Here is a 27,354-nt window from a genome sequence, read left to right as displayed (position 1 = left end):
CCCCTAGAGTCTGATCTGCAGGGGCTAAGGAGCGGCTCAGGCAGGCCCTGGAATGTTGGTGATTCTCCATGGGCAGCTGGGGTCTGGGCGCTCCACTGCAAACAAAGGGCACCCACCCAGGCCCCCCGGGAGGCCTGAATTCAGCTCTGGATCTGGCAGTCACGGGGCTCACTCAGAGCCTGTTTCCCCGTCTCTAAGAAGGGGTGCCATCCCCCCACCTCTCAGGCATCTTAGAAGTAGATGAGAGTGCTCCAGGCTGCAAGGTGTCAGCGCTGTAAGAAGCAAGTCACGAGGACAAGGGGCCAGGGAGCCCCCTTCCGGGGAGGCCTGTGCCTTTACACACCTCGCTCTCAGCGGCACCCCATCACTGCTGGGACGTGGGACCGTAGCGCACACTCGCTGAGGCTCCCACCCCCTCCACCAGCCCTCTCTGCCTCTTCCTTTCTTCCAGTTGCTCCCTGGATGCAGTGACTGATGAACCCACACGTACCAGCCCCAGCCCCCAACACCCTGCGGCCGCCAGGGCTCGCAGCCCTGCCTTCCCCTCTATTCTGGCTATGGCCCGGGCTGTCAGCACATCGCACGATAAGAAAAACCAGAAGTTTCCTGCAGCTACACCATTATAGACAGTGGACTGCTTCCCACTGCGATTTTGATTTTTTTTTTAAGACTTAATTATTTAGTTGAAAGTCAGTTACACAGAGAGAGAAGGAGAGGCAGAGAAAGAAGTCTTCCATTCGCTGGTTCATTCCCCGATTGGCCGAAATGGCTGGAGTTGTGCCGATCCAAAGCCAGGAGCCTCTTTTGGGTCTCTCATGTGGATGCAGGGGCCCAATGACTTGGGGGCCATCTTCCACTGTTTTCCCGGGCCAAAGCATAGAGCTGGATCGGAAGTGGAGAAGCTGGGACTCAAACTGGTGCCCATATGGGATGCCAGCACTGCAGGCAGCAGCTTTACCCACTATGCCACAAGGCCGGCCCCTGCAGTTTTGATTTTTTTAAAATATTTATTGTTTATTTGAAAGGCAGAGTTTATAAGGAGAGAGAGGGAGAGATGGAGAAGTCTTCCATCCACTGGTTGACACCCCAAATGGCAGCAACAGCAGGAGCTGGACCTATCTGAAGCCAGGAGCCAGGAGCTTCCTTTGGATCTCCCATGCTGGTGCAGGGGTCCAAGGACTTGGGCCATCTTCCTCTGCTTTCCCAGGCACATTAGCAGGGAGTTGGATCAGAAGTGGAGCAGCCAGGTCTCAAACTAGTGCCCATATGGGATGCTGGCACTGCAGGTGGCGGCTTTACCCTCTATGCCACAGCGCCAGCCCCTGCAGTTTTGATTTTTTTTTTTAATTTTTTTTGACAGGCAGAGTGGACAGTGAGAGAGAGAGACAGAGAGAAAGGTCTTCCTTTGCTGTTGGTTCACCCTCCAATGGCCGCCACGATTGGCGTGCTGCGGCCGGCGCACCGCGCTGATCCGATGGCAGGAGCCAGGTGCTTCTCCATGTCTCCCATGGGGTGCAGGGCCCAAGCACTTGGGCCATCCTCCACTGCACTCCCTGGCCACAGCAGAGAGCTGGCCTGGAAGAGGGGCAACCGGGACAGAATCGGTGCCCCAACCGGGACTAGAACCTGGTGTGCCGGCGCTGCAAGGCGGAGGATTAGCCTAGTGAGCCGCAGCGCCGGCTGCAGTTTTGATTTTTAAAAAATATTTATTTTTTATTCGAAAGGCGCAGTTTATAGGGAGAGACAGAAAAGTCTTCCACCCACTGGTTCACTCCCCAAATGGCTGCAATAGCAGGAGCTGGACCTATCTGAAGCCAGGAGTCTCTTCTGGGTCCCCGACGTGGGTGCAGGGGTCCAAGGACTTGGGCCATCTTCTACTGCTTTCCCAGGCCATAGCAGGGAGCTGGATCAGAAATGGAGCAGCCGGGACTCAAGCCGGCACCCATGCAGGATGTCAGCACTGCAGACAGCAGCCTGACCTGCCATGCCACCGTGCTAGCCCCGATTTGTTTGCTTTAATTTTAGTCAGGAATGCCAACTTGATTTCGTGATCTGCCTGTGAATCATGCCAGCAGCTTGCGAGTGCTGGCCTCCAGGGTTTTGGAGAAAAATGACCTTTCTGTTGCCCGGCTTCCAGCCAAGACCCATTGGCTGGGCTGCAGCGGTGGAGGGGCATGCCCACGTGCTCTCCAGCGGTGCCCCAGGTGCGTGAGGGGCACAGGTACAGGTTTACCTGCATGAACATGTCCAGGTGATCCTCCTATTCCCTGCATGTCCCGTGACTCCTCTGACATTTTGGACTGCACCCAGAGATCCTGGATAGACTACCAACCTTCTCTCTCCCATGGTCACCTTCCCATGACAAACAGATAAGGAAAGGGAACTTAGCCAGGCCCTTGGAAGAGATATCGATCTCCATTAACACCCCACCATCACCACCACACACATGCCCCAACCCTGGGAATTTGGTTGTCTCCCCTTGTTTTGTCTTGGGGCACGTAGGTGAAGAAATGTATCTAGTTTGGAGCCAGGCACCCTCGTTAGAGGCTGGAGAGGCAACAGTGAGAAAGACATTTCTGCTGTCCCCTGAAGATTCCCTGGCCATGGACAGTCCGGGCTGCTGGGGACAGGTCACCCAGCCTGGCCAGTCAGGGAAGACTCCCTGGAGCAGGCTGTCCACGCCGAGCCTGAGAGGGAGTCCCAGGGAGCCAGGCAGAAGGAGCCGGATGTGAGAGGACCAGAGCCAGGGGCTTGTTTGGGACCAGCGTGTGGTTCTGCAGGCCTGGAGCGTGCAGAGCAAGGGAGGTGATGAGGGCCCACACCAGGCAGGGCCTTGTAGGTCACAGCAAGGCAAAGCTGGGTGCTTACTCCTGGGGATGCTGGGAAAGGTAGCGGTTTAAGGATGCCTGTGTTGCAAAAGCCTAGCTCAAGCTGCAGGCCTGGGGCTGACGGGGGATGGTAGAGCGGACCAGGGCAGGGAGGGTGAGGACGGAGAGATGTGGACACGTTTGAGGGACATCTAAGGAAGCAGGTAAACAGGGTGGATGCCTTGCCTGCACGCGGGCGAGAAGCCTGAGAGGTGGACCCCAGTTTCTGGGGGAGCAGCTGCGTAGACAGTGGTGCCGCCACTGAGCCTGGGAACCTGAGATTAGGAATGGGATTGGACTGGAGGGATGATTTCAGTGAGGGAGAAGCTGGGCTGGAGGGGCCCACGAGCTATCCCAGAAGAGGCTTCCTCTGCGCAAGGGGCCTCATGAATCCGGAGTGCAGAACAGCGAGCCAGGCTACACAAACATTCCGGAAATTCTCAGCATCAACAGGAGCAGGTGTCCAGTCCAGCGGTGGAGATGCCTGTGTCGTACTCGGAGAGCCTGGTTTGATTCTTGGCTCTGTCTTCTCACTGCCAATGCACACCTGGGAAGCAGCAGTGACGGCCACGCCCGGAGGAGACCCGGATTGAGTTCCCAGCTCCTGGCTCCAGCCCCAGCTGTTGCAGGCATTTAGGGAGTGAAGAGTGGATGGGAGAGTAAGTTCCCTCCGCTCTGACGCTTCAATGAGTAAATAGATTTCTAAAATGATGGTGAATGAAATCACTCCAGCTGAGTGTGTAGAATGAGATTTAAAACAAAAACAAAAAAAACAACACAGGGACCAGAGCCAATTTAAGGGGCGGGCAGAAGACAAGCACATACAGGCTAAGTAAGGTAGGAGGGAGTCAAAGATTTTGGAGAAAGCCAAGAGCCCAAGAGACCACAGAGCCACGGGGAGGAAGGGTTTCAAAAAGGAGCGAGTGGGTCAGCACTGTGGCACAGTGGGCTAAGCCTCTGCCTGCAGCACTGGAATCCCATATGGATGCCATTTCAAGCCTCGGCATCTCCTCTTCCAATCCGGCTCTCTGCAGTTGAGAAAGCAGTTGAGAATGGCCCAAGTGTTTGGGCCCCTGCACCCGTGTGGGAGACACAGAAGAAACTCCTGGCTCCTGGCTTCGGATCGGTGCAGCTCCAGCCATTGTGACCATCTGGAGAGTGAACCAGCGGATGGAAGACCTCTCTCTCCTTCTCTCTGTCTGTAATTCTACCTCTCAAATAAATGAAATAAAATATTTTTTAAAAAGGGGGGGGGGTGGTGCCACAGCTCACTAGGCTAATTCTCCACCTGCGGCGCTGGCACTCCGGGTTCTAGTCTCGGTTGGGGCGCTGGATTCTGTCCCGGTTGCTCCTCTTCCAATCCAGCTCTCTGCTGTGGCCTGGGAGTGTAGTGGAGGATGGCCCAAGTGCTTGGGCCCTGCACCCCATGGGAGATCAGGAGAAGCACCTGGCTCCTGGCTTCGGATCACTGCAGCGCGCCGGCCGCAACACACCAGGCGTAGAGGCCACTTGGGGGTGAACCAATGGAAAAAAGGAGACCTTTCTCTCTATCTCTCTCTCTCACTGTCTACTCTGCCTGTCAAAACAACAACAAAAAACAAAAACAAAAAAAAAGGAGTGCCGATGCCCCTGGGAATAAGACAGGGGCTGGACCACGTGTCCTCTGGGTTTAATGGCAGAGACAGGGATCTCAGCAAGAGCAGCTTCAGGGCCGGTGAGCTCCTCAGGAACAGGGCAGCCAGGATAAACCAGCTGCTCTCTCAGATCAAAGAGACACTGGCTTCAGGGGGTGACAGTTCACCTCTCTCCTCAGCGTAACCGACCCCATATCGAGGTCCCGGCCTTACTGCCCCACCATCTCTCCTGGTGGGGTCTCGTTCCCAAGGCCCAAGGTGATTCACTATCAACATCCACACTTTAGCAAAAGGAGAAGGAATAGGAAGGTGGCGGACACACCTCTTCCCTCCAAGGCCAAGGCCCCGAAGTCACATACACCACATTTGTTCCCTTGCAGTCAGACGGAACGTTGTCACATGGCCTGGGATAGCTGCAAGGGAATCACAAACTGCTTTTCTTTAAGGGAGCCACATACCAAGCGGGACTGGGACTGTAAGGACAGCGGGGTCCTGTTCACGTTCAGGACACTGAAGGGTCATCACACACAGCTGCAGCAGTGCCTGGGAGGAGTCGCAGCGAGGCTGGTGCCAGGGCTGCCTGCTGAGGCTGGGGTGAGTCACTCCCGCTGGCATCCCGTACGCGCACTGATTCGAATCCCAGCTGCTCTACTTGTGAGCCAGTTCCCAGCTAATGCACCTGGGAAAGCAGCTGAAGATAGTCCAGGTACCTGGGCCCTGTACCCATGTGGAAGACCCAGAAGAAGCTCCTGGCTCCTGGCTTCAGCCTGGTCCAGCTCTGGCCATGTAGCCATTTGGGGGAGTAAACCAGCAGATGGATGGTGTCTGTCTGCCTGTATCTCTCTCTCTGCCTTTCAAATAAATAATATAAATCTTAAAAGGCAGGGGGGGCACTGTGGTATAGTAGGTTCAGCCTCTGCCTGCAGTGCCAACATCCCATATGGCACTGGTTCGAGTCCCAGCTGCTCCACTTACGTTCCAGCTCCCTGCTAATGCACCTGGGAAAGCTACGGAAGATGGCCCAGGTACTTGGGCCCCTGCATCCAAGTGGGAGGCTCAGAGGAGGCTCCTGGATCCTGGCTTTGGCCTGGCCCAGACCCAGATTTTGCAGCCATTTGACAAGTGAACCAATAGATGAAAGATCTCTCTCTCTCCCTCTCTCCTTCTCTCTCTGTATCTCTGCCTTTTAAATAAATACATATTTTTGAAAACAACAACCAAAAAAAAAAAAAAAAAAGGAAAAAGAAAAGCCTAACCAGAAGGCAGAAGACCCTGTGAGAACTTGGTTCTGCTTCCCTGGCTGACTGCCAGCAGCTCCCCTGCCCTCACTCTCCCACGGCAGTCATGTGAGGCGCTGGCCTTGTGACTCTGTCACTCTAGGTCTGAAGAGGAAAGAGAGTGGGGGAAAAAAAAAAAATGTAACAGTTCCCCTGGGATTTCCATCAGGACCTCATTCAGCAACATCTACCAAGTGCTGGGCCCAGCAAGGAACATTTGTTCCAGGTCTTTCTCTATGGATCCGGTGGAGCAGGACCAGCCATAGGAGGCAGGGTGGACAGGACCGTCCCCCGCAGAGACCTGGCCAGATTCCTGCTGACGGTGCAGCTTCCACACACACACCTGGCCCCAGGGGACTTTCACAGGTGCCACATCCTTGTCCTCACTTGCTTCTGCTTGCTTCCCCAAGGACGAGGAAAGTACCATCCTGGGGTTGCCCTTGCAATAAGGTAGCCACTAGCCACACAGTTACTCCAGTTTACATGAATGTAAATTCACTTGGGTTTTCAGCTCTACAGTCTAATCACATCTTAAGTACACAGTTGCCACATATGATTGTGAATACTACACTGGACAACACAGATACTGAACACATTTTTTAAGCTTTATGCAGAGTAACAGGGGGAGGAAGAGAGACACAGAAAGAGAAAGAATGATATCTTCCACTTGCTGGTTTACTCCCCAAATGCTCACAAGAGCTGCGGCTAGGCCAAGTGAAAGCTGGAAGCCGGGAACTCCATTCAGGTCTCCCACATGGCTGGCAGGGGCCCAAGCACTTGAGCCATCATCTGCTGGGAGCTGGGTCAGAAGCAGAGAAGCCAGGACTCGCACCAGCACTGGTGTGGGACATGGGTGTCCAGGCAGCAACAACCTGTTGCACCACAATGCCCGCATCTACAGAACACTTCTGGTATTAAAGAAAGGTCTGTGACATGAGAAACCCTAGAGAGTTCTGGAAACATAAAGCCTGAACTCCTGGGTGGCCTTGGGGCCTTCCCCACCCACCATGCCCCCAAATGACCTCCTCTCCCTTGTCCCGCATGGAAATCTTCCCTCTGCTGCTCACCACGGGGCACCAATCCTGCCCCCACCCCAGGGCAAGAGCACGTGGTTGCCCTGTGACCTGTGTGGGTAACATCCCTGCCCTGTGGGCACTGCTGGGGAAAATGGGAGCTCCTCCCGCCATGGCTGCCCCAGATGTCAGGGTTATGGAGATTTCTTTGGAGCACATGTATTTGTCCATGAGAGCCTTGGCCCAAACACATGCATACATACACAGGCACACAAACATGTCTATTAAAGGCCTATGTCCAGGCAGTATAGTAAGACAGACCAGAAGGAAAACTTCCCAGGCCTGCTCCCTTTGGTCCGGACGTTCACCTTGCCACGCAGCAAGGGGACCCGGAAGGAGCATTTGCTGGCCTCTGCAGCTGGAAGTAAGGGAGGCTCAGCTAGGAGCAGGCACAGCGCCGCTTGCCACCTCACCCACACAGAGGCCAGACACCCCTCCTGCTGGACCGCAGCTCTGTCCTGTCCACTTGTTTGGTGTCTTGCTCATTCACTCAGTAAACATGGACACCTGTGTGCATGCTCTGTGCTAGGCCCCGTGGAGAGCTCAGAGCCAAGGGGAATCTGGTCCTCTCAGAAGGTGGCCACAGAGGCAGGGAGATCAGAGCTGCATGGCCAGGCGTACCTAGGGCTCAGAGAGGCCCGAGAGGCTACCCAGCAGCCTCCACCTTGGCCCCTTGTGCATGTTCTACCGCGACATTGACCAAGAACTGTGTTGACCAAAAACTCAGCAGCCAGAGTTACCAGACTTCTTCCCCCCACCGCCCCTCTTTCTGCTCCTCCTGCTAAAACTGCTCGAAAGGAGGTTCTTAAAGTCCTTCATCTTACACCTGGGCCAGGTGCTGTTGCGTGTCACTGAGTGGGAACAAACCCCACAAGTTGGTCACAGTCACGGTTGGAACTGAAACTCCCTGCCCCCAGAGGAGGTCCCAGAGCCTTCGCCTATCCCATTCTTCTGCAACGTTATCCCCATCTTTTGGAGGGTTCAACCCACCTCCATGTGGTCTAGTGGACCAGTTAATCACAGGGCCCCTCCCGTGTTCATTAGGAAAGCATTCAACTGGAGCTAACCACAGAGCTCCCCACTCCGCTGCACACAAGGAGAAGCCACGCCTCGCTGGCGCTGCGGTCCCTGCTCTAGTTCCCCAGCTGCATGCCAGGGAGGCTCGCCTGGCCCTGTGGGAAGAGCCTGGACGAGCGGATCTGCAAGGTTCACCGGAGAAAGCCTTGGCGTTTCCCTCTGTAGCCGTGGAGAACGTTGCTTTAACAGAGACAGCGTTCACCATCAGTCTCATCTTTGGCATAAACTACCCAGCACTCCAAGCCTGCGGAGTGAACTGCTGCTACACACGCCTGCCCTCGGGCCCAGGTAGCCTCTGCCTCCCCAGGTCATGCCAACATAGGCCCCTCGCCAAAGTGGACAAGAACAGTGGCAGCCACAGCTGGTCTGCACTCCAGGTCCCCTCCCAGCAGAGTGACACCAATGACCTCAGTCTCAAATGCCAGGCTTTGCTGGCTTTGTGGCGCTCACAGAAGCCCTGCCATGTTCCTGTCCACCTATTCCATGAGGCTCCGCCGTGAGCGAGCAGGCTCCTCTGTCACCACCCTTCACACACCTCTGACTTTGATCACCTCCACATCAGCCTCGTTTTCACCTCTTTTGGAGGCCGGAGGAATTCCCTCCTAGCCCCTCACAGTCCCCAGAGGAGTAGTCCTGGCTGCCTCTCTTCCCTGGAGCTCTCTTGCTAGTGGAGTCACGGACAAGCTCGGTCCAAGGGCACTCACGTGGCATCCCAGGGTCAGAGCCTGAAGACTCTCCCTGCAAAGTGCCAAGGCTTGCTCCAATGTCTCGAGCCTCTGCAACCAAACGGCCGGCGCCCTGGTGGGTGGGAAGAGACCCTCTCTGTCCTCCAGCTCGGAGATGGGTTCCAGGATGCAGCATCCACCCTGAGGCCCACAAGGACCTTGAACGTCTGGTGCAGTACTGTCCAGCCCACCACAGGGAGGTGGGCGAGGGATCCTCCCACAGAGGTGCACGTGGACTGGGGTTGCCCGAATCCTTAATTCATCCCCACAAGAGACACAGGTGAACAAACAATGTCAACTATGACAGCTGCATGAGTAGCAATGAGGAGGGTGGGGACTGCTGCTGTGCCTCGCCGTGTTAAGCTGCTGCCTGCTATGCTGGCATCCCATATGGGCGCTGGTTCAAGTCCTGGCTGCTCCACTTCCCATTCAGCTCCCTATTAATGACCTGGGAAAGCAGTAAAAGATAGCCCAAGTGTTTGGGCTCCTGCACCCATGTGAGAGACCCAGAAAAGCTCCTGGTTCCTGGCTTTGGCCTGACCCAGCCCTGGCCACTGAGGCCATCTGGGGAGTGAACTAGCAGATGGAAGATCTCTCTCTCTCTCTCTCTCTTTGTAACTCTTTCAAAATAAATAAATAAATCTTTAAAAAATAATAAATGAGGAGCCTAGCTGGGTTGTGACTGGCAGAAACTTTTCTTCCACAGTATGACTGGAGTGCAAATAAGCAGGGGAGAAGGGGAACTGTGGTCTGCACTGTGGCTACAGTGCAAACGGCTGATACAGGAATCTTACAGATGGCTGCTACGAAAAGGCTATAGGGCTGGGGGTGGGGGACTGCACTGTGGGTGAACCTGCCGCCTGCGGTGCCAGCATCCCATGTGGGCGCCAGTTCGAGTCCCAGTTGTTCCACTTCTAAGCTGGCTCTCTGCTGTGGCCTGGGAAAGCAGTAGAAGATGGCCCAAGTCCTTGGGCCCCTGTACCCGCATGGGAGACCCGGAAGAAGCTCCTGGCTCCTGGCTTCAGATCAGTGCAGCTCTGACCGTTGCAGCTATCTGGGGAGTGAGCCAGCAGATGGAAGACCTCTCTCTCTCTGCTTCTCCTTCTCCCTCTGTGTAACTCTTTCAAATAAATAAATCTTTAAAAAAAAAAAAAAAAAAAAAAGCTACCAGGGAGGGTGGCAGGCCTCACCAGTACTCCAGAGATAGGAGGAGAGGGCTACCGCCCAGGGCAAGTCAGGGAACACCATGGCTAATCAGCACTGTGGCTGGCCGGAAGCCCCACCTGAAAGAGGACAGAGCAACTGTGGCGGCTTCTTTCATCAGGGGTGGGGCTGCCAGTGGTTACCCGGACAAGGCTTCAGAGAGAAACAGGCGGACAACAGGCTTTGGGACCAGGAGGCTGAGGCAGGCATGCCAGCGACCCCACCTCTAGGCCCGGTGCAGTCTGGGTTCCCAGACACCAGTGCCCACCAGCTCCACAGAACTACCTCCTCTGCAGGTGACACCTTGTGAAGCCAGGCTTGGCAAACACCGTTCCTGGAGAGGCCTCCTCGCTGTCCTCCCAGGGAACACCCACTCTGAGCTCCCGCGCTCTACAACAAGCTTGAGAGTAGTTTGCAGCCCACTGGGGGGTGAAGGCTGGAGGACCAGATGACCCTGGCCTTGGCTCTGCCCTTGGACTTCTCCCACCCAGCAAGGAGGGAACGGACCTCTGAGTCGACATTTAAGTTACTGAGGCCTTGGAGAGTCAAATCTCCTTCAGGCCCCACTGCAGACTCTCGGTTGCAGCTGAGCCTGCTCCACTTTAACCCAAGATCCACATGCTTTCTGAGCACGCTTCTGGGTAAATAACATAAAAAGCTCTCGGTGTCTGCTGGGCCACCTCTGGAGCAGTGGGTGTTTTCACTCACACTGCCCCGGATGAGGGCGGCTTTAGGTGCATCCTTAGCCTCTCTGAGAATCCATTTCAACATCTAGACATGGGAAAGCGAATTTACTTGACTGCATTGGTGTGAGGCTTAACTGAAATGATGGTAATGAAGTGCAGACGCAGTATCTAGTATAGACACTCAGGAACGTCAGTTTCGCGACTGCCCTTCCGAGCTCAACTCTTCCTGCTCCAACCTCACCATCTGGGGCCATCCGTCCATATACTCATCCCCCATTCACTCGCCCAGCCACCCACCCCTCCATCCACCCACCCATCCACGTATTTATACATCATTAACTGAGTACCTGTTATGTACAAACCACTGCAAATCACCGCAGAAGTACATGTGCAAACATATAATCCAGAAGCAAAAATTAAATATCAAAATCTGGATATAAATAATTTGGTAGAAAGTGGAAAGTGTCACGAGCCAGAGAGGGAGAGAGAAAGTGTTGAGAGTGAACATTCCCAGGCCTCCTTTCGAGCACCCACTGAAGACAACCGCCAGAATCGCATCTCATTTGCTGAAACTTCTCTCCCTGGTGAAGACCACCAGGGTTTTTCCCTTTCACACAAGGAAGATGCCTCCAATTCTCATTATCCTAACCTAGGCGATGGCTTTGTCTTTGTCTCGCCTTCCTTTCACTGCCTTCGGCTTAGTCGCTCCACTGAGGACAATGTACACAGCCTAGATTTCTTCCAAGATTTTAATTGAACCTTCCATGAGGGATTTGGAAGCCAACAAAATGAGCTAAATGAGGAGATGATGGATACATTAAAGACGGCCTCCGCGGGCCAGGCCGACCATTCCGAAACAGCAGGTGTAAGAGAGTCAGGAAGGGGAGGCCCACTCCTCACCCCACCGCACCCCGCCCCCACCTCAGCCTGCCCACACCACAAGGAGGAGAAATGGCTCCCAGTGAAACAGTGTGGTGTGCAGTGGGTGAATGAGAAAAAATTTCACACACTGTGTTGCCACCAGGGACCCTTGGAGGCCCTGAGGCAGGAGAACCCCTTGCTGAGGCCAACAGAATACAGTGTGGGCCCCTCCCCCTCTGGGGCTGGGGCGGATCCTCACTCAAAGCCAGCGCAGGTTCAGAGGCTTCTGGCTCCATTTTCCACCATCCCACCAGCCACAAATCTGTGCTCCAACTATCAGTTCCCCTACTCTGGCCTCGGGTGCAGTGGGGATTTTAGCTCTGTGTGCCCCACTACCAAGAACTCTCTGTTGCAGTGCCATTGCCAGCTCCTGCAGAGCCAAGTGGAGATGAGCTCGGAGCAAACAAAGCCACACCCGGAGCATGCAGCAGAAGGAAGGCAGGAGGAGCCCCTGCTTGCCCCCCCAACACCTCCACCCTTCTTACATGGGGCACAGAGCACACAGGGCACAGAACACACGGCTCCCTGGCTTTCCACTTCTCATTACAATCATAGCAGCAGCTGGCATTTTATTTTATTTTATTTTAGAGGTAGAATATAGACAGTGAGAAGGCAGAGAGAGAGAGAGGGGTCTTTCATTTGCTGGTTCACTCCCCAGATGGCCACAATAGCCAGAGCGGCGCAAATCCAAAGCCAGGAGCCAGGAGTTTCTTTTGGGTCTTCCCATGTGGGTGCAGGGGCCCAAGCACTTGGGCCATCTTCTACTGGTTTCCCAGGCCATAGTAGAGAGCTGGATCGGAAGAGGAGCGGCCGGAACTAGAACCAGTGCCCATATGGGATGCCAGCACTGCAGGTGGAGGATTAACCTACTGTGCCACAGCGCCAGCCCCGGCCGCTGGCTTTAACTGAGGGCTTGCCGGGAGCCAGACACGGCTCCACTTTCCCCACGTCTTCCCTTGCAGGCCCCACAAGCTCCTATCAAGAAGCATGGGAGTCTGAGTTGTCTCCCTCAGCCCCACATCTTTGGGTCATGGTGTCAAGGGTGAAACAGAGGCACTGGAGAGATGGTCAAGGTTATCATGCCAATGAGGCAGTGAAAGCAAAGAAGGACTTATTCAAGTTGGAAACTTCCAGCCAGAGCCACAAAGCAGAGGGTTCCCAGAGAAGAAGACCCAAAGGGCTGGTGGCAATGAGGTTTTTAAGCACAATCTTGGGGACTCTCAGTCAATAAGATAGGGACAAAGCCAACAAAAGACCTCTGATTTACAATTTTTTATCCAACCTGCTTGTTCATAGTAAAATAAAAAAACAACCAGAAAGGGGGGGGGGTAACTTGTTTTCACAATAAACTGTGAGCTCAGAAGGAACCAGCACTCGCTTACTATGGTAAATTGGGGGATTTCTAAGGAAGAGGACAGACATTTTGATCTTGCTGAAAATAACCTTTTGGGGGAGCCGGAAGCAAGCACCTTGAAATTCCAAATTTCTTCCAGGGGACCACCCTGACTGCCTATGAACCCTTTGATTCCTCAAAGGCACCCATATGGAAAAAAATGGCTCACGATATTAGTGGAAGGACAGCCCTTTTCCAAAGGTAGCCCTGGCGTTTGGTATGGGGGCGAACCCCCACAATGGGGTCTTGCACTAGGAGGGTGGGCACGAGCAGGAGGAACAGGCAGCCAAGGAGCATGGTGGGAAAAGGCTAAAAGGGATCACTGCGGGAGAGGAAATCCGGCTCTGCTGATTCTTGCTGACGACAGGCGAGGGCCGTGCGATGCTGCGGTGGGCAGACAGCTCCCGAAGAGCTTTTCTCGGAAGCGACTTCGCAGGATTCTGGCTGCAAGTGCATTCTACGAGCACAGAGAAGAAAGCCCAAAGTCAGGCATGGTCACAAAGGCCTGCGGGAGCCAGAGAGAGTGCTTGGGGACGCGCCCCACAGCTTCTGGGGAGCCGCTCCTTGCCTGGCCACAGGGCTCTGTGGCTCTGGGACAGCCTCAGCCTGGAAGTGGTTGAGTAGGGGGAACTACGGCTGCAACCAGAGACAAAGAAAGAAAAGCGGACCCTTCCTCCCAACACAAACCTGGGAAAGTGCAGCAGCTGCCCACTGTTGCTTTGTCCAGGGAGGGAAGACGTCCTAAGTTCGGCTTCTGTAACTCCAGTCATAAATCTGTCCTAATACATCTGCCCCTGGTATCTTTTTACAAACATACCAGGCCCACCGACCATTGGAAGTGTGGTCCTAAGTCACGCAGGCTGCATTTTAAACCCACGGATGCTGGAACAGCTAAGGTGTGACGCTGCTGAACCTATAAATATTGTAAGAAACTTGAGTTTGAAGCTCAGTTCTCAGGAAGTGATTCCAGCTGAGCCCGCTCGTGTTAATAAACTGCTCGATCCTCCACTGTCTCTGGTGCCTGTTGGAATGGAGGAGTTTTCCCACCCCAGGTTTCTGTATCAGCCAGAATCCTGCTGGGGGTTCAGATGGGAGCCCTGAAGAGAGAGGGGCACTTTTTCCTTCTGAGAAAATGCGCGAGGATTTGACCGCGCTGATGTAGCCACGTGCCTGTCGCATGAAGGAGCCCAGGGATGAAGACAACACCCAGGCAGCCAGGAGGAGAGAGGCAGCAGGCAGGAGCAGGGCCAGGCAGCCACTGCTCTGGCTTCTGGACCCCAGTGGGCCTGAGATCAGCACCCTTTTAGCCTGGCAGTTCTGTGCTTTCTCTCTGAGGCCGCCCAGCGGGGCTGGGAGTCTGTGGGCCCCTTCAGACATAGGTAGAAGATCCTTCACATGCAAGCTGTCCGCTGTGGCTGGAAAGCCTGTCTCCAGGCCAACTGGCTTCTCCCCCATTAATAGCTTCTTGTGCTGCGTGTGTGCCCTTGTGGCCTTAAATCAGGGTGGGTTCAATCTTTCACCCAGAGCTAGCAGAGGAGGGGGTCTGAGCCCCTAAGGAGATGGACAGTCTCCAGGCCCTGCTGTCTCCTTGGGCCCCAAGCCAACCAACATACATATGTGAAGTGCCCTGTCCGATGGGCGCCCCCAATAGGAGGACCCAATGAACAGACAGTAATGCCTTAAAAGCCTGGGACACTTCCTCAAAGCCAGTGTCCCTCTCAGACCAGATGCTCTCTCTGTCACTTGCCAGTCAAATAAAAGCTTCTGCCTCTTTGCAAATTGTTTTCCTGGCTTTTTATTCCTATGCTAAGCTGAGAAGAACCCACGAGACCCGCTCTGGCAACCGCCCTCCCCTCCATGATCAGTAACATTCTCATTGTAGAGGAAAATCTAACAGGTTAGGTTCTGTGCTGACCCCCATTTTACAGACCCAGAAAATGAGTGTGGCTGTGGTCCAGGGGCAGGTGGGGCCTCCTCTGCACAAGTGGTTTGTTTTTTGTTTTGTTTTTTGTGGTTTTTTTTTTTGTTTGTTTGTTTGTTTGTTTTGACAGAGTGGACAGTGAGAGAGAGAGAGAGAGAAAGGTCTTCCTTTTTCTGTTGGTTCACCTCCAATGGCCGCTGCAGCCGGTGCACCGCGCTGATCCGAAGCCCGGAGCCAGGTGCCTCTCCTGGTCTCCCATGTGGGTGAAGGGCCCAAGGACCTGGGCCATCCTCCACTGCACTCCCTGGCCACAGCAGAGAGCTGGCCTGGAAGAGGGGCAACCAAGATAGAATCCGGTGCCCCAACCGGGACTAGAACCCGGGGTGCCAGCGCTGTAGGCAGAGGATTAGCCTAGTGAGCTGCGGTGCCGGCTAACATGTGTTTCATTCTACCTGAATGCCCCAGGTGGCCCTCGCTGCACTGCACCAACACAGCTGCACAGACGCAGTTGTTGGTCTCTGTGAAAGCGGTGTGGTCACACGTGGCTGATAGAACCTTGCTTTCATCAAACCCATGTGTGCAAAGCTACGCATGTGATCTGCATGATTCCTCAGCATTGCCTTAACTGGTAGATGTCTCTGGTGCATTCAGAATATGAATAGTTCACAGAATAGGAGTCCTACCAGCACTGTGGCATAGCAGGGAAAGTCGCCGCCTGCAGTGACAGCATCCCATATGGGTGCCAGTTCGAATCCCGGCTGGTCCACTTCCGATCCCACTCTCTGCTATGGCCTAGGAAACCAGTAGATGATGGCCCAAGAGCTTGGGCCCCTGCACTCATGTGGAAGACTCAGAAGAAGCTCCTGGCTCCTGTTTTGGATCAGCTCAGCTCTGGCTGTTGCAGCCATTTAGGGAGTAAACCAATGGATGGAAGACCTCTCTCTCTGCCTCTGCCTCTTTTTTTTTTTTTTTTAAATTTATGTATTTATTTGAAAGTCAAAGTTACACAGAGAGAGGAGGGGCAGAGAGAGAGAGAGGTCTTCCATGCGATGGTTCACTCCCCATTTGGCTGCAATGGCCGGAGCTGCACCGATCCGAAGCCAGGAGCTTCTTCTGAGTCTCCCAGGCGGGTGCAGGGGCCTAAGGACTTGGACCATCCTCTAATGCCCTTCCAGGCCATAGCAGAGCTGGATCGGAAGTGGAGCAGCCAGGTCCCGAACTGGCGCCCATATGAGATGCCAGCGCTTCAGGCCAGTGCGTTAACCCACTGCACCATAGTGCCAGCCCTGCCCCTGCCCCTTGTAACTCTGCCTTTCAAATAAATAAATAAATCTTTTTTTAAAAAAAATATGAATCCTATATTTCTTTTCAAAATCCATTAGGAGGGGACGCCACACAACTGGCGGAGGGCACACAGGGGAGCGGTCACTAGCAGCCGGACCATGCTTAGTGGAGCACGTGGCAGGCTCACCCCAGCACTGCAGGCATCCCAGGTCGCCCTTAGGTGCCTGCACGTGACAGGGTCGTGGTCTTTGGCAAATCAGAGTGAGAGGGCAGGGCAGCACCCAGCGCCTTCAACCTGGCACTGCTGGAGTTCCTGTTGTGCCCCTTGTCCAAGAAGCCACTCAAATATGAAGCATCGACAAATGAATTCATCAAGGAAGAGCTGGGAGTAGCCTATCCAATCATTGACGGGATTCCTAACATGATACCACAGGCAGCAAGGATGACCCATCAAGAGAAGAGGCAAGAAGAAACAGAGCAGCACTAGATCATGATTTTTAAAAAACAAACAAACAAAAATGTTCTCAATACCATATCCATTTTAAAACAGGGTGGCAGTATACTAAGTTGATCTTCTGCATATAAAGAGAATTGAAAATGAACCTTAATGAAGAATGGGATGGGAGAGGGAGTAGGAGATGGGATGGTTGCAGGTGGGAGGGTGGTTATGGGGGGGGGGGGGACTGCTATAATCCGAAAGTTGTACTTTTGAAATTTAATATTTATTAAATAAAAGTTTTAAAAAAACACAAGGTGGCAGGTATTAGGTGGGAGGAGAGAAGGTTTCTGTCTCTTCCTACACTGACGTTCTTATTCCACTGATTTCTCTCGCAGGTCTTTTCTACCCGGCCTCTGTGGAAGGAAGTTTCGCACAGGGCTGCACCAGCACCACCAGCCTCTGCTTCTACAAGCTGCTCCCGCCCTTACCTTTCCAGTGTGCGTCTTCTTCCACCTCTGGACCTGGATGGGGATTAAGTTCTCCAGGCATAACTAAGGGAGCCAGAGCCAAGGTGGGATACAGACTCATGATACATCCAGGGCATCCACCTCCGAAAGTTAACTAGGTGCAAATGCTGGGGACACACTGCGTTTGCAGGAAAGATGCTCCGCCTCGCTTCTCAGGATTGGGCCTGGGAGACTGAAGCCGCAGGAGCTTCTGTAAGTGTACTCGTTCTGACAGCCCTGTGTTTTGAAGGTTCTGACAGAACTGCTGCGTCAGAAGGAACCTTGTAACAGTGTCTTGTTGGAGGTTAACACCCCTAATGCTCATCTGCTGACCACTTCTTACCCCATTCATCTAAAAGTTGGTCACTTGGGGCCGGCGCCGTGGCGCAGCGGGTTAACGCCCTGCCTGAAGCACTGGCATCCCAGATGGACGACAGTTCGAGACGCGGCTGCTCCACTTTCAATCCAGCTCTCTGCTGTGGCCTGGGAAAGCAGTAGAAGATGGCCCAAGTCCTTGGGCCCCTGCACTCGTGTGGGAGACCCGGAAGAAGCTCCTGGCTTCGGATCGGCGCAGCTCCAGCCATTGTGGCCAACTGGGGAGTGAACCAGCAGATGGAAGACCTCTCTCTCTCTCTCTCTCTCTCTCTCTCTCTCAGTGCCTCTCCTCTTTCTGTGTAACTCTGACTTTTGAATAAATAAATAAATCTTTAATAAAAAAAAAAAGTTGGTCACTTGTAATTTTGTTTGTTTAGCTTCAGGCTTCTTGGTTAAGTGACATGGTAGGGATGACTGAAATAATCTCAAAGGACCTGCATTGACGTAGTTATAGAGAAATGCATTTAAACTAGTGTGACACAAAACTGTAAAATAAGCTGGAAATTTCATGTACTTAAGAATCCTTAGTTTGTAAAATCACCTGCATTTCTTTGGTATCAAATGCTTATATTACTAGTAAAATTATACTTTCCATAACAAAAAATCCATTAGGAGTCAGCTCTCATGGGTTTTTCTCTGCACAACTGGTGCATGAAATCATCCAGGGACCCTTTGGTTACAAGCAACAGAAACTGCACTTGGAGTACCTCTGCTATCACACAAAATAGATTTGGTCTGTGTCCACAGTTCCTGGCACAGAGCTCCTAAGCCCCTAGAAATTTGAGGGAAAGCAGTGTAGTCTGTTCATCATTATGAGCCATAGCCAAGTCTACACAAATGAAGCGACTCTTGGTGGTCCCTAGACACCTTCTGGAGGAATCAAGTCATGATTACAGAGTTGGAGCTTTCTGCCCCATACCCCAACCACCAAGGGAGAGGGGCTGGAGAGTGAGTTCAAGCACCAGTGGCCAACAGTTTTAATCACGGTGCTGACCTACCAAAACCTCAAAAACCACCCGAGAAAGTGCTGAATGCTGGGTTTGGGGAGCTTCTGTGTTGGCAGGTACACTGAGGCACTGGCAGAGCAGTGCACCCAAAAGGGACGTGGTAGCTCTGAGTCACCCCCTCACCCCCACACCTTGCCCTATGCATCTCTTCCATTGGCCTGCTCCTGGCTTGCATCTCTTATAGTAAAGTGGCAATAGTAAGTAATGCACTTCCCTGAGCTCCATGAGTTGTTCCAGAAAATGATCCACCCTGCGCAGGGCTGGGGGGGACCACCAAATGTGTGGCCAGCTGGGAAGAGACGCGAGGAGTCCGGGCACTCCATTTGTAGCTGGTGTCTGAAGTGGCAACAGCCTTGCAGGATTGAGTCCTTAAAACCTACAGGGTCTGGGATAGCTCCAGAGGGTTAGTGAGGAATTGGACTGAACTGCAGGATGCCACTTGACACTTGGTGTCAAAGAATTGGAGCAGCTTGGCCGGCACCGTAGCTTAACAGGCTAATCCTCCGCCTTGCGGCGCTGGCACACCGGGTTCTAGTCCCGATTGGGGTGCCGGATTCTGTCCCGGTTGCCCCTCTTCCAGGCCAGCTCTCTGCCATGGCCCGGGAAGGCAGTGAAGGATGGCCCAAGTGCTTGGGCCCTGCACCCGCATGGGAGACCAGGAGAAGCACCTGGCTCCTGGCTTCGGATCAGCACGATGCGCCGGCTGCGGCGGCCATTGGAGGGTGAACCAACGGCAAAAAGGAAGACCTTTCTCTCTGTCTCTCTCTCTCTCACTATCCACTCTGCCTGTCAAACAAACAAACAAACAAACAAAAAGAATTGGAGAAGCTTAAAACGGGCTGGCTTCAGACCTGGAAGCCCAGAGGTGGGACTGGCTTCAGGAACTCCAGGAACTGAAATAATGTGTTTAGTTCAGTGTGGTTCAGTCTTGTACCTTTCCCCCACCAGCGTGCAATAGCTCCCCCCCCCCACTGTCTTTATTGACCTACTTTTTTTTTTCACAGCTGATGTTTCGCTAGTTTTGCTGGGTGAGGTGTGGGAAGATGAAGAGAGGTGGGGGTGTGCCCACAGACTGTTGGAGGAACATTCAAGTTTAACAATGGTAGAGGAAGAACAGCTGTCTTTCCCACAACCTGCATATACAGGTAAACTTGACGACAGTTCAGATTGCGGGTCCATTCCATGGCTAGGACTATGGAAGGGACGGTGAGCAAATGAGACGCCAGACACCACCTCCCTGTATGGGTGGACTGGAGGTGTGGTGGGAGTCATGTAGCCCGACCTGCCCCGGGTGCCCAGGGAAGGCGCATACAGGTGCCCGTCCCCTCCATCTACCACCTGTGTGGGCTTGGGTCCTTGGTCTCCCTACACCTAAGTCATGGGTGTGAACTTGATGGAGTTGTCTGAAGCCCCTCACAGCTCTGATCATGAGAATGTACGGATCCATGAAACAAAGCCCTTGGGAAGGGGCCCTGACATGGCTGGAGCCTCAACTCAGCGAGAGCAGAGAGTGGGATCCCTGAAACAGAGGCTGACCAGGGACAGGCGGGGCAAGGGGAGGGCGGTGCAGGCAGAGCCAAACACCAGCAGGTAGCGGGCCAGGGGCCTCACTGGAAGATCAGATTGGTCATGGGTGAGTAGGCCAGGCCGGGAAGCATGGACATCAGCCCGTTCGAAGTAATGAGGGTGCTGTGGGTGAGACTGGCCAGGACCAGTGGGGAGGACAGGACAAGGATGGCGTAGGTCTGAAAGGTCCAGGAGAGGGACAGTGAAAGCTACACGTGGAGTGGAAGCCACTCAGCTTCAGGCCGGTGAGACTGGGCTTTTTTTACTTAGCTATTGGGTTCCTGGGGCACGGGGGTGGGGGGATGGGGGGGTATACAAGATAATGTCTTCAAGCCAATGAATGGCCAAGTCTCCAGGGCCAGCCAGGGGTGGTGCCCTCTCGGAACTGTCCCTGGGACCTCTGGTGGCCACAGTATGAGTGCAAGAGCCACCTTGGGACGAGCTCCAGGGCAGGCTGTGACGCCTGCTCGGCTCCCCAAATCCTAACAGCTGTGGACTGAGAGACTCGGGAAGGGCTGCTGCGGAGGCCCGCGTGCGGTTGGTGGAAGACAAGTCAGTCTCCACAAACGGAGGACCCAGGAGGCAGGAAGGATCGGTTCCAAACAGCCTAAGAGGGCCACAAACGCCCCCTGAGAGACGTCGGGAGGAAAAGCCCCAGGAGAGAGGTGGCAGGCAGGATGCGGGCCGCTGGTGCGCGGGTGCCGGCCTGCTCCTTCTTCCCTGGAGGCGACCCTACCCCCGCGCGGCCCCTTAGCCTGTGACACAGCTCCCCGGAGAGCAGGAACTGCTGTGCTCTGCCCGCGGTCGGCCTCTGCTTGTCAGCTCTCTCCCCAAGGCAGAAATGGCAGACAGCAGGGCGCCGCGAAGGCTCCCTTCAGTAAGTTGGCTTCACCAGCCCTGAAACAAGGGAGGCCAAGCTCAGTAACAGCCACTTGGACCCAGCGCCCGACACAATCCGCTCAAGGTCATCATTTCCGGCTGAATCAACCCCAGGAGGCGGGGCAGAGAGAAGCGGCTTCTGCATACGCGAGCATCTATCCATCCCCTGCTTCTGCTTTACCTAGGGGCCCATGTGATGTGGCCCCCAGAAGCAGTGGTGACCGGAGGGGACTGAGGGGCAGGGGTAGAGGCCGGCGGACAGTCGGCCAGAACCCTCCCCCGCTCCTGCATTCTGGCCTGGACATTCCACCAGTGCGGACACGTGAGGTGGTCCTCCCCAGAAAGACACCAGGGAAGCACCGTGTTTCTTTTAATTTTTACAAATTTCACTTGAAAGGTAGAGAGACAGAGAAAGACAGAGAGAATCTTCCCTTGGTTCACGTCCCAAAAGCCCATAACAGCCAAGGCTGGGGAGGCTGGAACTCAACCCAGGTCTCCCACACTGGGGCAGGGACCCAAGGACTTGAGCCGTCACCTGTGCCTCCTGGGGTACACAGTGGGCAGGAAGCTGATCAGAAGCGAGGTGGCCACAGCAGGCACCCCAACTCGGCACGCGGCATCCCAGACAGTGACCTCTGCTTCTCCAAATCCCCAGCCCTTTGTTTCTGCCAAGGTAAGGGGAGCGCCCTTGTGCTCTCCTCCTCCCTGCTGCCTAAAATGTGGATGCCTTGTTTGGAACCACAGCAGCCACCTTGGGCCATGAAGTGACCCGCAGAGGAGAAGCTGTGCACAGTGGAGAAACACGCCCAATGGATCCAGGGTCCCAGGTTCTTGCAGAGCCACATCCCCAGCTCTGGGCTGCCCCACGGCCAGATTCCTTTTTCGTGAGAAACAGTAAGAACTTCTGTCCTAATCCACTCATGTAGGACGCTCTTACACAAGTCGCCTGGCTTCTCCACGCCCCAGCTGCCTCATTTGTAAAATGGGATACTAATAGTGTCCACCTTATAGATTCTTGAGAATAAACCGAATGTCAGAGACACAGCGTCGGCTATTATTACATCTTTAAGCTACTGTTATAAAACAGCTTCCTGGAGCTGTAATTTACAAACCACACACTCTGCCCACTTACAGTGCAACTCAGTGGTTCCAAGTACACTGACAGAGTTTTGCAATTCTCACCATAGTCTCATCTGGGGACCTTTCTATCATTCTCAGAGAAACAGAAAGGGGGAACAGTCACTCCTCCCCCTCTCCCCCCAGCCCTAGGAAGGGCGTTTCTCCTCCAATCCTCCCCCACCCCCCGTTTTTTAGTGGTAAATTCTCTTAAATCACAGTTCTATGGGTCTTGAAGATACTTGATGGTGAAAACATACTTCTTGACTTAAGATGGACAGATTTTTCCTGTCAGTTAAGATTCTCCTCAAGAGAAGGGCATTATACATTAGAAGGCAATTTATCTGGGTTAAGAGTATGATATTGTATTTTCTGGACTTTTACTAAAGTATAAATGTGCAAATGTAAGTGACTAAATATTCTTTTAGGCAGCTTTCTTTTTCTGGCCTCAGTTTCAATTTAATACTGACTCTAAAAAATAACACATAAACGTATTTTTTAAATCAAACAATATTATCCCAAAGTTTACGGTGAGAAAGCAGCAGTCCCCTTGCCAGTGCCGTTCTGGTCCATGTCCCAGAGGAAGCTGCACTCAGAATCTTCTAGCATTTATCTCCCTGTTTTTCAATGGATGCTTACATTGCTATTTCTTTATATTCCAATTTTAGACATTATCTTACTGAAAGACCAGTTACTCTCTTAGACTCTCTGCTTTACTATTTTTCTTAAAATATTTTATTCCCTCACTTCCACTAAAACAAGCTCTCCCCAAAGCCTGGACGTACTCTCGTTGGGCTGAAAAAGGTTTGCAAGTGCTGCTTTGCTCCAACCACCTTGGCGTTTCTGTCAATCACGTGTCCGATGGCGCCTTCCCCATTCTGTCTGCTTGGAATTCCCTGGGTCTTTTTCTCCATGTCTGATTCTTGCAAAGTGGTCACCAAAAAGCCTTCAGATACAAGCAGCATCAAGAGCTCTTTGTAAGCCTCAAAGTACTTTGGTTGCTTAGATAACAGCTTACTAGTAAAAAAAAAAAAAAAAAAAAAAAAAGCAGCAAGTGTCCACTGCTGGTTGGAGAATCCTGAGTTGGATTATTAGCCTGGCACTAAAGGAGGAGGGAAGGGGTGGCTCCACTTTGGGGTGGCCATTTGCATGCTGACAAAGACTAATTGCTGGCCGGGCCTGTGGCTTAACAGGCTAATACTCCGCCTTGCGGCGCCGGCACACCAGGTTCTAGTCCCGGTTGGGGCGCCGGATTCTGTCCCGGTTGCCCCTCTTCCAGTCCAGCTCTCTGCTATGGCCAGGGAGTGCAGTGGAGGATGGCCCAAGTGTTTGGGCCCTGCACCCGCATGGGAGACCAGGAGAAGCTGATCAGCAGGCTTCGGATCAGCGAGATGCGCCGGCCGCAGCGGCCATTGGAGGGTGAACCAACGGCAAAAAGGAAGACCTTTCTCTCTGTCTCTCTCTCTCTCACTATCCACTCTGCCTGTCCAAAAAAAAAAAAAAAAAAAAAGACTAATTGCTGCAGAAGCTTGAGCTGCTATTTAATTTTTTTTATTTTTATTTTTTTTAGTTTGAGAGGGGGAGAGAGGGAGAACATGCTCCCACACTCAAATGCCTGTGGCGGTCTGGAAACACTCAGCTGGAACCACAGCCGGGGGCTGGGAACGCGATTCCGACCTCCAGCGTGGGCAGCAGGACCGATGACTTGAACTGTCCCCAGGGTCTGCATTAGCAGGAAGCTGGAGTCAGGCGCCGGCGTGGGCATCAATCCCGGGCCCTCCGATATGGGATGCAGGCCTCTCAACAGGTATCTTAACTGCCAGGCCAACACCCGCCCTGACAGGCTCCTAGCACGTAGGGAAACTCTGCAGGTCCCTCAGAAAGTTCACTCCTCAGATACCCACGACCGCCGGGGCTGGGCTGGGGCTGCAGCCATCAGCGCTGCTTCCCAGGACCTACGTGGAGCTGGACTCGGGAGCCCGGGTCAGAATCACACCCAGGTGCTTCAACGTGGGATGCGGGCTTCGGAGCCGCTGGGCTAAATGCCCGCTCCTGTATGAACTCTTTGAAGACCCCTCGTATGCACGGATTCCAACATTTTTTGGCACCAAAACGAACTTCCTTTTAATTCTGTTTTCCAAGTTCTTTATGTTAGACAGCACCCAGGGTTACAAACTTGTGAGCCTTGGCCAGAGCCAGACCAAAAGACACAGCAGCATGGCCAGCAGCGATCCGACATTCTCGAAAGCTCGGTGGTCGGGGCACCTGCTTTAACCCCACTGTTCCGCGTTATCCATCTCTGCCTGGCCCTGAAGGTGTGCCTTTGAGGTCTCTCAGGACCCACCCCCATAAATCACAGTTTCAGGGAAGAACCAAGGCGGGGGGTGCCCAGCTTAAAGTGACACAGCCAAGGAGCGAAGCCAGAGTGAGAACCCACGTCCAGCCGCCTGCCTCAGCCGCGTGTGCCGGCTGTGTGGTTTCATCCTCTGAACTCAACAAGCACAGATTCGGCGCAGGGGGATGAAGAGAACCCCCAGGCTTAGTGCCGATGGCCTGGCTCAGGCAATCTCCACACACATTTAGAAGACTTGGGGACTCCAGTCTCAGGGCCTTGCTCCACATCTGGTGACTGGGAAATGTCTGGGGCTGCTCACTTGGCTTTGCATGAACAAGCCCGCAGACCACAGGGGCTAGCTGCACGCCTCCGGCTGCACCTGTGGGAGCCAGGCGAGACGCACCTGCCTACAGTCAGGAAGACTACCTCCCTCCCTACCACACCTGTGTCTATTTTCTCGCTTCCTGTGGCAATGCCTACACCACTCCTTTTGACACTTACAATATTTAGAAGACTTAAATTTATCACACGTGTACCTCTCAGATTCCTAACTATATTTTAAGCTTTGAAATAAAAAGAGAGGAAAAATAACAGCATGCATTCTGGTGTTCAAACCCCAGCTTTGCCACTTGCTGGCTGTTTGCCCTGGGCCAGCGAACCCCTCAGCCTAGGTTTCCTCACCTATAAAATGTAGATGTAGGCACCTTTCCATTAAGGGGGATCTCCCACCCCCACAGTACTTGACACTGTTCCAATAAACTCACAGGTGCTGCCAAATCATGAGTTCTGGGGCTGGTACTGTGGCTTAGTGGGCAAAGCCGCTGCCTGCAGTGCTAGCATCCCACATGGGTGCTGATTCCAGTCCTGGTTGCTCTCCTTTTGATCCAGCTCTCTGCTGTGGCCTGGGAAAGCAGTGGAGGGTGGCCCAAGTCCTTGGGCCCCTGTTACCCACATGGGAGACCTGGAGGAGGCTCCTGGCTCCTGGCTTCAGACCGGTCCAGCTCCAGCCATTGTGGCCATTTGGGAGAGAACCAGTGGATGGAAGACCTCTCTCTCTCTCTCTTTGCCTCTCTGTAACTTTACTTTTCAAATAAAAAATAATTTAAAAATTGTGAATTCACAGTGTGACACAAGAAGTCTTCAAAGATGTTTCTGGAATGTGCACTTCTTTTAATGGCACTGTCATTGATGTTCCCAATATTAAGGACTCAAGGTGGAGTCATTTCGTCATTGATGTGCCAGAGTCAGACAATGTTTAGCAATAAAACATCACACAAGTTGTAATAATGTGAAGTCCTAACTATTATGTGAAAAAAAGTATTGGTAAAATACACCTCACTGGATGGGCAATGCATAGTGAAATTGCATTGAGGGGCAGGCACAGTGGCATAGCAGGTAAAGCCGCTGCCTGCAGTGCCAGCATTCCTTATGGGTGCCTGTTCGAGTCCCGGCTGCTCCACTTCTGATCCAGCTCTCTGCTATGCCTGGGATTACAGTAGAAGATGGCCCAAGTCCTTGGGCCCCTGTACCCAGAAGAAGCTCCTGGCTTCAGATTGGCACAGTTCCAGCCATTGTGGCCATCTGGGGAGTGAACCAGCAGATGGAAGACCTCTCTCTGTGCCTCTCCTTCTCTCTCTCTGTAACTCTTTCAAGGAAAAAAGTAAAATAAATAAATCTTAAAAAAAAAAAAAGAAAGAAAGAAATTTCATTGAACTGAAAATGGCCACATGGTCTCAATTAGCTCTACTTATACTTAACCTGGCTTTAAGCTATTTCCATCCAATGTCATTCATAAGACTGATCTAACTGCTAAGATAAGTGTTAAAGTTCCAGGAAATAAAAACAGTAACAGTGTGATGGATAACCGAGGTGATGGCAGTGGCTGCGGTGGCCAGGTAGACACCCAACGCCAAGGACACACAGCAGTTACTCGCCAGTTGCAACGGGGAACTGTCCACTGGCACATTTTTCCTCTTTCTAAACGTAATGATTTAAGGGAGTTTCGAATCCCTCTTTACCCTTAGAGGTAAACCAAAGGCAGCGACAGGACAGGGTGGTCTTCTGCTGGCTTAGTGTAGAAACAGGATGAAGGCAGCCCCGTCAAGCCCACTCCCCTCCCACCAGCGCCCTGGTCCACGCCACTATTGAATTTTCCATGTGTGCGGATGTGAAATGTGCGTGGGCACTCCCACTTGGACAAACCACGCAACAAAGAGGAAAGCCGCCAACGTGCCCTGCATTTGAGCATGTCCTGGTCTTCTGAGACCAGGAAACACCGCTCTTCCAAGAGGCTGCAGAAAAACTGCTGCGGCGACACACGGCAGGTGCTTTCTCTCCCTCCGCAGAGAGAGCAGGAAGCGCTGATTAAGGCCAGCAACCAGGACCTACCAGGGTCACGACACAAGGAGCAAGTTCCCGGGCAGCGCGTGAGCACGGGACATTCACAGACGCAGAGCAGGGAGACAAAGCAGCAGCGCCACCTATCAAGGAAAGTGGGAGGAGAGGGGACGACATCAGGCAGTTGAGCTGCCCTTCCAGCTTTAGTCTAAAACGAGATGTGTCGTTCTGGGCAGTTCCACCAAGTTCCCCAGCCTTACCCCAACCTCCAAAAATCTGGGGAGGCAGTGAGAGAGAGCGTGCCTTTGTATGCGAACATTCTCTTTACTCATCCCTTCTTCCCCATAAGCCAATTAGCATTGTTTAATTGATTTCAGATGAGGGACTGGTTTTTTTTCCCTGACTCCATTTTAATCAACAGAATGTAACTAACAAGCTTAAAGAGCTATTCAATACTGAATCAGCAGCTCATACCATATGCTGAGGGTAAAAACACACTTCCCAAAAAAGCTAAATGCAGAAAGACCAAGGATAGAAGATGTATTTAATACTCAAGAGTCTAACAGGATGTGCTTAGTATATGGAACACTGAGATTTTAAGGGGAGAAAGTTACTCCTTAAATATATCTACCCTCGTCACCTGGCGAGCAAGCTCACTGGAGCCTGAGACTCTGAAACACACCCACCCTAACACATTTGCCCCCTGTTCCATTACAACTTTGACAACAGTATT

At 53.1% G+C, this 27,354-nt stretch overlaps 2 pseudogenes; both read left to right on the top strand.

The window, feature by feature from the left end:
• Positions 1-16,219: 16,219 nt before the first annotated feature.
• On the top strand, positions 16,220-16,548 carry LOC133772317 (protein preY, mitochondrial-like; annotated as a pseudogene).
• A 290-nt stretch (positions 16,549-16,838) lies between these two features.
• Positions 16,839-17,055, top strand: LOC133772316 (phosphatidylinositol N-acetylglucosaminyltransferase subunit Y-like; annotated as a pseudogene).
• The last annotated feature ends 10,299 nt before the right edge of the window (positions 17,056-27,354 follow it).

The sequence above is a fragment of the Lepus europaeus genome, chromosome 13 (genome assembly GCF_033115175.1).
Source record: "Lepus europaeus isolate LE1 chromosome 13, mLepTim1.pri, whole genome shotgun sequence".
In the NCBI taxonomy this organism is placed as follows: Eukaryota; Metazoa; Chordata; class Mammalia; order Lagomorpha; family Leporidae; genus Lepus; species Lepus europaeus.
This window is presented reverse-complemented; position numbering and strand designations above follow the sequence as displayed.